The sequence below is a fragment of the Heterocephalus glaber genome, unplaced genomic scaffold (assembly GCF_053883595.1).
Source record: "Heterocephalus glaber isolate CG9 unplaced genomic scaffold, H.glaber_assembly_v1.0 deba00001569, whole genome shotgun sequence".
Lineage (NCBI taxonomy): Eukaryota > Metazoa > Chordata > Mammalia > Rodentia > Bathyergidae > Heterocephalus > Heterocephalus glaber.
In genome coordinates, this window is record NW_028258354.1 from 9864097 (window position 1) to 9871762 (window position 7666).

The 7666-nt window shown below is 39.7% G+C and overlaps 1 pseudogene; it reads left to right on the top strand.

Annotated features, from left to right (window-relative positions):
* The first annotated feature begins 4500 nt into the window (after positions 1-4500).
* Positions 4501-6549, top strand: LOC101709575 (coiled-coil domain-containing protein 175 pseudogene; annotated as a pseudogene).
* The last annotated feature ends 1117 nt before the right edge of the window (positions 6550-7666 follow it).

Here is a 7666-nt window from a genome sequence, read left to right on the forward strand (position 1 = left end):
CCATGAGGAAGAAGAGAAAGAGGAGAGCTGCTCACCAGACAGAATGCCCTCTGTTTCTGGTATTGCATAGCTTTCCCAGGACACCTCTGCAGAGGAAGGACCCCTGCTAGGGACCACCTGCATGAAGTAGGAAGAATTGGCAGAGAGAAGTGTGAACACTCTGGTAGCTCACCTGTTGGAGGGTAGGGTATAACCTTCCAGTAGAATTTATTCTTGTGCATCCACGGGACAACAGATAATCTAATGGACCAGATACCTTCACAAAATCTAGAAGCCCTCACCTGTACTTAGCGGCCTATAAAAGCAAACTGTCTCTAAGTGAGAGGAAGCAAGCTTGAAAGAAATACAGTATGAAACTATCATTATAAAGGACAGATTATTTCCCTATGAAAAGCAAGGAAAAAAGTTTAGATGCAACAACAAGAACAAAAGAAATTTACCCATATACCCATAAGGGTCTGGTTTAACTCAGACCCTTAAAAGTACTGTCAAGCTTTGCTAATAAAAATAATGCTTATTATCTCTCAAATATAGAAGCAAAGGATAAGGATCTCCTATATTAAATGACATTCTCTTTCTTTTAGACAGATAAGACAATCTTTGCCCTTTTGTTCCAAGGCACCTCTTTAAATGTGCAATCTTACTAATATTATGGCTCCTCAAAGTGTCCACTAAAATTCCAATCATCCTTAATGAAGTATATCAGAAGGTAGTAAGTTTTATGGAGGATAAGCCTGTGAAAAATTGGCTGATGGGTGGTCAAAAGTAGACATTGCTTCTGAGTGTCGCAGCTCTTAACCCTACAGTGAAGTTTTTCCCAGCTGCCAATCAAGATCAACAGCTTCCTGGCATTTATCATGGATGACTGCAAGCTCTCTCCCAGAGCAAATTTCTCACACACGGACAAGATTGAGAAATGTGCGCATCAATGAACAACATACAACACACTAGATGAACAGGCAGAAGACAGAAGAAAGTGTTAACCTAACAGTGAAGGGCCAAAGAGGTTATGGTCAGAATCCAAATTCAGTGCAAAACCTATGCAGTTGGGAGACAGGCCATGCACAGGTAAGACTCTGGAAGACTAAAATATGCATATTATTACACAGGCAAAGGTCCCAGTTACAGCAGCAAGGCTTACATCAAATCCCAAGAACCTCCATATTTTTCTAATCCTATCTGCCTAAGACCCCTAGAGGAAAACCTGTAGCATATACAGCAAGGGAAATCTCATACCAGAAGAACCATGGGGAGTCTCATCAATGGAAAAGATAGTGTTGTGATAAGGTTTTGAGGGAAGGGTGGGGTTTAGGTAAAATGTAAATGAAGCTGTGTTTTGGTAGATGCAAAGCTGGGCTGTGTGTAACAATGTGTAATCAAGTTAGGACTGCAAAGGCAACCTAGGCCCCTGGCTCCTTGGAAACCCAACATTAAGATGAATGTGGAACATCATGCTCAGAAAATCCCTGACATTGCACTCCTTGACTGGCAATCAAGCCTGCCTTGTGTGTCAAAGTGCCTAGCTCCTCTGGGCAAGAGTGGGATGTTTCATTCTAACTGATGTTATTTCTGTCAGCAAGATTTTCCATACTGCATGGTTCTAGAGATTTTTCTGGGGGTCTTTATAACATTTTACAGCTGCAGTGGATCCTTAAGAGAAACCTTAGCATTGTCTGTTTTCAGCCTCCTGATCTGATGAACGGTAGGAGAGTTTCAATCTATCAGTCCAGACTAATTTGTACTATCTCACCTGTAATTGCTGGTTTTTTATCGTTTCCTTTGTATCTAATTGTTTCCATATTTTTCAGTAGCTTCTCAATGCAATTTTCCATATAATAAAAGCCTGTCACTTCCACACCCTTTGCCACACTATCTCCCTAGAGCCTTCCTTTTCTTGCTATAACATGGAACATTTGCTTTCTATGCCTGGTTGAACTTTTTCCTCAAAATTAAAAAAAAAAAAAAGGCTAGGAGTGTACCCCAGTGTCAGAGTACTTGCCTAGTATGTGCACGGCCCCAGATTCAATCCAGAGTACCACAAAAAAAAGTCTTAGTAAAATAAAAATAGATAGAAATACAGTTCCTTGACATGGTTTTTATCATCCTTCAAACTAAAACCAAAAATCAGTGGCTGATATAGTCTCATTCAAGTCAGAAAAGAGAGCAGGATTTCCACTCTATTATTTTCACTAACAGCATTACTATCATGTAATATTGGGGTTGTTTGTTTGTTTGGTTTGGTTTGTTTTTGTTTTTGTTTTGAGACAAGGTCTTGCTTTGTAATTCAGGCTGGCTTTGAACTCACTAGGTAGCCCACGCTGACCTCAAACCCCTTGTGTCAGCCTCCCAAGTGCTGGGATTATAGGTGTGCACCAATACACCTCTGTTTTGTAATATTGTTCTTGATGTACCATAAAAGTCAAAAAGTATTCTGGGCATGGTGATGCATGCTTGTAACCCCAGGACTAAGGAAGCTGAGGCAGGAGGATCACCACGACTTATGTCATGCCCCAGTGGGTAGGGCATTGTAGAGTACCATGTCCCAACCCCTCAGTTCCAGGAAGTCCGAGTATAGCTACACTGTTTTGGGTTCCAGGAAGCATCTGCACTGCCACCCAGTCCAAGGAGCACAGGCCACACTATCTCTGCCCCCAGACTCCTGAAGGCAGCAACTCCTCAGACCAATGCCTGATAGCCACCTCCAACACCTGGCAACCACTTCCCCCTGAAAAACCTTTTCTCTCCCTTTACTCTGGGCTCTTTTCAGACTCAGCCCATTTGCACCTGAGTGAAATAAACATTCATTGCTCACACAAGGCCTACCTGGGTGGTCTCTCTGCTCTTCTTGCCTCCAGTACACCTTCTAGACCAGCCTGGGGTACACAGTGAGTTCAAGGCCAACCTGGAATGTATAGTGAGACCCTGGTTCAAAAAAATAAACCAAAAAAAAAAAGAGAGAATATAATGTGGCCTAAAATTTTGGAAAGGAAAAGTCATTATTTGCTCCTGAAAGTTTTATGTATCAAATATACTCAAAAGAATTAATTAACTAGAATAATTTCAGAAACAACAAGGAATTCTATGAGGTTGTGATAGTTAACTGTGTCAATTTGAGTAAGAAACGCCCAACTCAACTGAATCAGCATAGTTCTGAGTGTGACTGAAGGGAGTCATGGAAGACAGAAGACCCACCCTGGGTGTGAGTGGCACCAACCAAAAGGCTTATTGGCTGAAAGGAATAAACAAGGGAAATGAGGAAGGAAGGTTTGCTTCTGTTTCTTCACAGGAGCTCAGTCTTCTCCTTCATTTTGGACGTCCTCTCCTGGCTTCCAGCACAGACTCTTCAGCCTCCAGCAGAGATGCTTTGGCCTCCTGATACAGACTTGCATGGGACAATGAGCTCCAGGCCTTCAACTGGATCCTTCAGATTTCCAGAGCACAGATGAAACTTTTACTCTCTTCCACACTTGACTCTGTGGGCGGACATTGTAAACCAATCTTGTAAATTCTTATGTATTTTTACATTTTGCATTAAATTGTCTCTCTAGTAAGCACGGAGGTAAAACAAGTACACCAAAATTAGTTTTTATTTATAAAAGTAATAACCAAGAATAACAAGAAAAAATTCACAATAATGATAAAGACAAAATGTCAAAAAATAAACAAAGACAAGCATAAGACCTATAAGGGAAAGACACGTTCTACTTAGAAATAGAAAAGATGACTTGAATAAGTGGACAGGTATCCTTTGCTCTTAATGAAAGGATTTAATATTGTGTACATACTAATTGCCCACTAAATTAAGGTATAATTTTAGTATGATCACAAAAATCATTTAAAAATATTTTTGGAGGGATAAAAAATTATTCTGACTTTTAACTGGAATAAATATGCAAGAATATCCAAAAAAGATACTAATCCTTCCAGTACCAGATATTAAACATTGTGCTAAAACTTCTAAAAAGAATTAGACAGCAGAGTCAAGCACGAAGTGGCACCGCTAAGAACACACAACCCAGCCCCAAAGATGGGGAACCACCTCAAATCCTCCACCTCAGATGACATCTCCCTGCTTCATGAGTCTCAGTCCGACTGGGCTGGCTTTGGTGAGGGGACAGAGCTGGATCAGGAGCTGCCACCGCCATATCACTACCATCTTCTTGGTCAGCACTTGGCAAAGCATGGCTGTGCAAACCCTCTGAATTGACCTGTCACAGGTTCGGCTGTCTGTGGAGATGAACCAGTACACTATCCCAAGAGGTCTCCCATATTCCATATCACCATGTGTTTGGCTCAGCTTTGGATCCTGGTCTGGTCAGCTCCGGCCAGGAAGATGGGGTCTTGTAATCTTATGTCTTATGTAATCTTATGTCTTATGGGGCCCACCTTGGTGGCTCACTGACTCTAGGAGATGGAGTTTAGGCTAAGCAAATTCCCAAAAGACAAGAGTTTTTTACAGCTCACAAGGAAAAACAATGATTCATCAAAATATGAAAAAAAAATGAGCACCTGTATAAAATAAAATACCTAGCTGAAAAACTGCACAAAGTTAATTTAGAGAACAAAGAGCTACAGGAGAAAATGAGTGCTAATTTACAACAATACAGGATTGTGTTAACTGGAAAAGATCAAATTTTTTTGCAGAAACGGAAGCTCCATGACGAAAACCAGAGACAACTGGCATTTATTGCACAAAAAGAAAACTTCCTTGCACAAAGACAAATAGACATCAAAAATATGGAAGAAGGACTTGTTACACTTGAGGATCTTCATAAATCAACAAAAGAGGTGTATCAAAAACAAACAAATTCTGAGTGATAACCTGGAAAGAGAAAATCAGAGATGTATCATAACTCAGTGGAAACTAGCTTGTTTGAAAAAAGAGCATGCATGATGGTTAGCCAAGAAAATGACCGAAATACAAGTAATTGCAGGTAAAATTGAGCATGCAGAACAGAGACAAAATGAATTACTGGAAGAGACCAAACTTAGAGAAAAGGAGATAGATGAATTTGTGATATGGATCAAAAAAGTTACAGCACAATTAAAAGAAGAAGATGAGGAATTTATAATCAGAGAAAAAAACTTAATTTATGAGTTAAGCATATATGAGGATTTAATTGTCAAGGAAATGAAAATTAACAAAGAAACAGAAGAAGAGCTCATTGATAGTCTTCCACACCTTCATTTGGCAGAAGAAGAGTACACAATAAAAACAGAAGGCTACAAGAGCTCTATAGGACACTTAAAGCACAAAGACAGGAGGAGGCTTTGCTGAACAACTACATTTCCTATGTTACATGGGACTTTTCAAGATATGTTGAAAACATGGAGAGAGTAAAGGAAGAATTAAAACAAGCACAAGATCAAGAAAGCTAGAAAGTCAAAGAACATTTTGAAATTCTAAAGAACTTAGAAAATGAAGTCTATTTACATGACCAAAAAGCAGACCTTTTGCTTCTGGAAAATAAAAGATTAAAAGAATATATTTCATACTTAAGGAACAACACAGAGGAATACAGAGAAGGACAAGACTTCCTTAGACACAATTCAAGTGACCTGTCCTGGAAACTGATAGCTCAGCACACACAATATAAGTATTTGTGGACAGAATTTCAGGCTACTGTTAAGGACTTGGTGCACGATGGTGAAAATAACCTGGATGAAATAAAAAATCTAATAGACAAGCTGTGCATTAGGGATGAAAAAATTGAGTGCATCAGTACTTGGCTACAAGGGAATCTTGAAGATATGCATAAGCTCACAAAACAGGAATCACACCAACAGATCTTCGAAAGAAGAAAAACAAGCATACCAAAGAAAGTCCATTTCTTACACAGAAATGGATTCATAAAGAATAACAAAATAACTCAAAGATAGAACTGCTGTGAATTCAAAACAAAACTCAGGAAAAATTAGTACACTTATTTTCATATTTTGCAACTGTTAATTTAAGTCTTCAACATGTGAGCTTTAACCAATTTGCCCAACCCTATCAAATAGCAAAAACAATACAGTGGCTAAACATGGTCAGACTAGGGAGCAGTAATCTGAACATGTCTTCCACCAAACTATCTATAAACACAAAACCTATTCTATAAATTATGCTCTATTTTTGCAATATTATCCAAATACTGTATTGGTGAGAATAAATAGTTTACCAAAAAAAAAGAATGAGACAAGTATGGTGGCACAAGCCTTCAATCCCAACATTCTGGGAGGCTGAGGCAGGAGGATCATAAATTCAAGCTGAGCCTGGATGATTTAGCAAGATGCTGTCTAAAAAAAATTTTTTTTTTAGTGAGACAGGGTCTCATTGTGGTTCAGGCTGGCTTTGAACTCACTAAGTAGCCCAGGTTAACCTTGAACTCAAGAGATCCTCCTGCCTCAGCCTCCCAAGTGCTGGGATTACAGCCATGTCCCACCATGCCCGGCCCTTAAAATTTTTTTTTAATTAAAAGTGGGGAGACAGACTGGAGATGTAGCTCAGTATACAAACCCTGAGTTCAATCCACAGTACAGAGAGAAAGAGAGGAAGGTGGGAGGGAGAGGGGAAGGGATGGGGGAGGGAGAGAAAAGAAAGGGACTTGTAGGTACTAAGATAAGGAAAGATAAGAGAGAAAAGAGTTTGCAGAGCAAGATGTACGTGTAATGCCATTTGCCCACAAAAAAACTGCATATGTATATACATACACTATATAACTATAAAGCTCATATCAAGCTTCTATGGATTGGTTACTCTAAGGAATAAGATTGAAAGTAGGGCAGGGAAAAATGGGGGAAATTGCCTTTTACTTTGCTTTGTTTTGAAACAGGATCTTGCTTTGTAGTACATGCTGACCTTGAACTCACCATGTAGCCCAGGCTAGCCTCAAACTCTTAGCAAGTCTCCTGGCTCAGCTTCTGAAGTGCTGGGATTACAGGTGTGTGCCCGGACACCTGGCTACTTTGTATTATTTGTATGAATTCACTTAGAAGATTAAGTGGGGTTGAGATACAGTGGTAGAGCACAGCATGCATGAGGCCCTTGGTTCAACTCTCAGCACCACAAAAACAAGATTAATTATGCTATCAATAAAGTTATTTATTGGTGTGGTAGTGTATGCCTGTAATCCCAGCACTTGGGAGGCTGAGGCAGGAGGATCATGAGCTCAAGGCCAGCCTGAACTATATGGCAAAATCCTGTCTCAAGAAAACCAATAAAGTAAATAGTTACATTTTTAAATGTGGAAAATATTAATTATTCAAAATGAGAAGAAATACTGGGAAGTCAAAAACCTCTTGAATGGATTTCAATTCAGCACATTCTATGGATGGTAGCGCATTCTGTAGTCTTTGACATTCTCTGTCATCAATGACTTCGTAATGAAATGAGTTTGAAATGCACTGCATGCCTTATCTCTTTTTGGGCACATAAATGAGCACATTGAAGTTCTGCAGTAAAGAAAGCTACTGAACTTTTGAACCATGGTGTTATGGTTTATGTCTAAAATGTCCCCCACAGCCTCATGCACTCATAAATAGGGCTTTTGGGAAGTGACTGGATCATGGACCTGTGATACTCATCACTAGGTTAGTCCACTGATGGGTTTTAAGTGGGTGTGATGTTGGCAGGTGAAGCCTGGGAGAGAGAGGCGGGTCACTGTAGGCATGGCCTGGAAGAGTG